Source organism: Phodopus roborovskii, unplaced genomic scaffold, assembly GCF_943737965.1.
Source record: "Phodopus roborovskii unplaced genomic scaffold, PHOROB, whole genome shotgun sequence".
NCBI classification, from domain to species: domain Eukaryota; kingdom Metazoa; phylum Chordata; class Mammalia; order Rodentia; family Cricetidae; genus Phodopus; species Phodopus roborovskii.
Window position 1 is genome coordinate 190,478 of NW_026125724.1, and position 4,435 is coordinate 194,912.

Genomic DNA, 4,435 nt, shown 5'->3' on the forward strand with positions numbered 1-4,435 from the left:
TCATTTGCAAAATAATAATGTTCTTTCCATTACAGTGAGATCTTGTTGACAATACAGATATGATGTTTGTATGCATGTGTCTTACTTTCCAGAGATGATGTCCTGACCTGGAATCACAAATACACATAGGAACTACTCTTTGGAAATTTCTCAGAAGGCATTTTATCTTGAGGATAGCACCATCCATTTCACTCACTCCCACCACATTTAGACTAAATTACTCATATAAGAGCAGTGGTAGATTCCCTGGAGAATCTGCCAAACTTCACAACAAACTCAACTTTCCTCCTTCCCTTGGACCCCCTCCAGCAGCACACCACCCCATTTCTGGCTCACTTCCTTTGCTTTGTCTCAACTGTGAAAGCTATAAAGACTGTCTAACTGGTAACTCAGTGTACATATAGACTTGAAAAGTAGGTAGGTCATCTTCACTGTCCTTCTTGTCCAACATTACAGTTCCCCTTGTACCATCTCTTGTAATAGACAGCTTGCAGGGGCCTCTCCTCTGATTCTTCCTCCAATCAGTGGGGATTCATCACAACACCCAGTGCTAAGTGGAATGTCCCCATCAAACCTCTCCCCTCAGGGTTCAGAGAATTTTGCAAAGAGGAAGCAGAAAGATTATATAAGTCAGTAGGAATGGAGGCACTAAGGAAATAATGCCATCCACACAGTAAACCTGGCTGACATATGAACTCATAGAGATGGTGACAATAAGCACATGGTCTGCAGAGGACCTATACAGATGGGATCCCAGTGCTGAGAGGTGAAGTGAACATGATCCCTCATCCCTAACCAACAACCTCTCAAGGAGGAAAACTTAGTTTTTGCCAACAGTACTTCACTGGGTACACAAATCACACTTAAGGGCAAGCCTCATATCCAGCTAAGGATGTTATAGATGGCCAACTCAATGAGCTCAATTTTAATTTTAGAGTTTTTTTAATCTCATAATTATTTATCTGGGCACTATTTAACACATTGGTTGCTTGCTAATATATTATGGTTTCCAATATTGTGTTTTTATGAATTTTTATTTATGCATGTATTTTTGCATATATGTATATGTGCTTCTATTCTGGTTTGTTTACTCACTGGCTGGTTTTCTAAAAAGAGAGAGAAGTGTGAAGTTAGGTTGGTGGGGACATGGGGAGGATCTGGGAGAAGAGGTGTGGAGGGAAGCAGCGATCAGAATATATTACATGAAAAATTGATTTTCTTTTTGATTTGATTACTTTTTATGTATACATTATCCTGCCTATATGTTTGCCTGCATGCCAGAAGAGAGCACCAGATGTCATTATAGGTGGTTGTGAGCCACCATGTGTTTGCTGGAAATTGACCTCAGGACCTCTGGAAGAGCAGTTGTGCTCTTAACCTCTGAACCATTTTTCCAGCCCCCAAACTCCATTTTCCACCAAAAAAATTTTTAAAAAGAGAATTGAGATGGTTTAGCCTGGGTCTTTCTTTCTCAATGTGGTCCAGGTTTGGAGCTCTTATTTCTTATTGTACACAGAATGGAACAGATCCTTTCCACATCCAACATGCAGAGGTGACTGGTTGATATTCCCTGGGGAGACTGCTTCTGCAGGAGCACTGATGGAGATAACAGTGCTCAGGATGAAATGTGGAAGCAGGGTTTCTTCCTATTCGTGCTCATTTATCATCTGTATCATTTTTATTAATTATTTTTATTTCATGTACATTGGAGTTTGTGCCTGCATGTATACTGTATTGGGGTGTTATATTCCCTGCTATTGGACTTGCAGATGGCTGTGAGCTGCCATGTGAGTTTTTGAAATTGAACCCATGTCTTCTAGAAGAGCTGTCAGTGCTCTTAACCACTGAGCCATCTCACCAGCTCCTCATCGAATCATTTTATAATGACATCATGCACATTGATTCTGCCTTGTAGTGGAATTGGATGAGGGGGGTTATGAATTTTTTACCTTGAAATTCTTTATGCTACTGGACACAGAAAATACCTATAGAGAGCAGTGTCAGGGAAAGGATGATAAAGGATTGGTGAGAAACTGTTTCATAGTATAGAAACCTAAAACCATTCACAATTCTCAGGAATCTAGTATGCCTACAAAATAGATACAATCCTATCTGGGTTTCCATATTTCCCATAACAAAAATGGAGTGATAGTAGATCATGGGAACATTAAATTTATAGTCAAATGAAATAAAATTAATTGAGATTTTCTAAAAATAATGATCCTATAGGGTGTGATATGGTGGTGAACTCGATGGCTGAAGCAGAGATAGGAAGGATGCTTCTTTATGATGCCCTGCTTTATCATTAAACCCAACAGATATTTCTTGTATGAAACCTACTCCTGGCAAACTGGAGAATCTCAGAATGGCAGCAGTTACCACATTATTAACATATGTAGTAAAAGTCACATTGACAGCCTCATCTTGATGGTTTCCTGATATAAGTTCCCTCTTTCCAGAAGTACCAGGTACTTCTCAATAGAAGTAGTGATAAAGTGATGTGGGATGTGCTATATATTGCAAATATGTGTTGCATTTATAGGTGGATGAATAAAACTGTTTTGGCATATGGCCAAGCAAAATAGGGCCATGTGGGCAATCCAAAGAAAGATATGAAACTCAGAAGATGGAGTCAATGTGACACCATGTAACCCCAGGAAACAAGATATAAGGTGAGTAGCCAGGCACTTTGTAGTAAAATACAGAGTAATAGAAATGGGTTAATTTAATTGTCAGAGCTTGTCAGTAATATGCCTTAGCCATATATCATGACTGGCAACACCTATCAACCACTGTGATTTGGCCTTTTCAAGAAGGGTTGATGGGAGCCCGAGTGCATTAGGATGGCTCTAAGAAGAGGATGGCCATGCATGAGAAGCAGGAGTGATGCTGCTGTAGGGGATGGACTATAACTGGTTGCAAGGCATGGTTTAGGAGAGAAAGGCAGGGAACGAACTCAAGAGTTTCCCTAATATAAACTAGGAAAATTAGTCAAATTTGATGCAAATGGCAGGGCACTGCAAGAAGAGCTGGCAGATGATTCATTGACCACCTTAGTGGAGGTGGATGTAAATGGACTAAAGATGAGGCTGAGGAAAGGTGACACATCTGTTCAGAATCACACAGTCACAGATGGAGGTGACAGCTCGAGAATCAGAGCTGGCTTTGGAGAAGTTGAACGAACAGCCTGGAGAAGCACAAGCAAAATTGAAAATCGAATAAAGAAAAAAAATATTGAGACTGAAAAATGAACTGGAGATGGCTCAGCAGTCTACAAGTGGATGCGGTGCTCAGTTCTTACCTGATAAAGTTCACCAACTTGAAAGAAGATGTAAAGTTAAAGAATGTGGAAAAATAATTGGAAAACAAGAATTTTAATGAACAATTGGCTCTTTGAAATGGAGAGGCTGAGAATGGAAACAACACATTAAGAAGAGAGAATGAACAGTTTGTCAGGGCATTACTGACAACCAGAAACACATGGATTCACAGAAAGACTCATGTTGATTAGGGAAAGGAGAGGACAGTGACGACCGATCACAGTTGACTGTAAATAAATAAACATATAAATAAATAAATACTGTGAGCTTAGCATCTTGGTGAAAAATTTCCCTTACTAGAAGCTAATAAGAAAATTAGAGGTCAAAATCAAGAAATGAGTGAAAATCTAGAAGAATCAGTACAGGAAATGGATAAGATGACTGATGACTACAGCAGGATAAAACTCTTGTGCATCAGACAGATATTACTGTGCACCACGTTTTAAAAAAGAACGGGCATTGGTGATTCAAGTCTGAGAGCTCACAGACCTTCTAAAAGGTTGGGATGAAGAGGGTGATCCGGGCATAATGACTGTTTGTGCAAATGTAGAAGAATGGAAGTTGCTTTTCTCAACTGAGAAAACTCTTTCACGTTTATATTTTGATTAATCCTAAATTTTGATTTTAAGGATTTACAACAGAAAATAACATTTATATTGATTTTTAAAAAGATTATCTTTTGTCTTGTCTATAAAATAAAACTTCTCTCTGTAGTCATTAAGCTCTTTTTTTTAATTAAACAAGCACTTTCAAGTCCAGATTAATCAGGTGGTGATTAGGAAAAAGATCTATCAAGATCAGTTAGACAGAATTTTCAGAGTACTCTCTTTCTGTGACTAATTACCACATTCCAATATCACCTAATTCCTCCACTCACTATTAAGACCCTAGGATTAAGATGGTTGCTATTTGTGACCTCTCTGAGACGACTGAATGAGTAATTCTTATTGTAGAAGCTGTCACTGAAGCATCACCACTTCTAGCCATGCTCACCATAGACCTTACTGACAATTAGGAACTGTTTATTATCTGGAAAGCCTAGATCATTTATATTTGAAACAAGAGATGTTGCAATGGGGATGGAGCTGACTGAATCACAAAGGGTCAGTTAATTC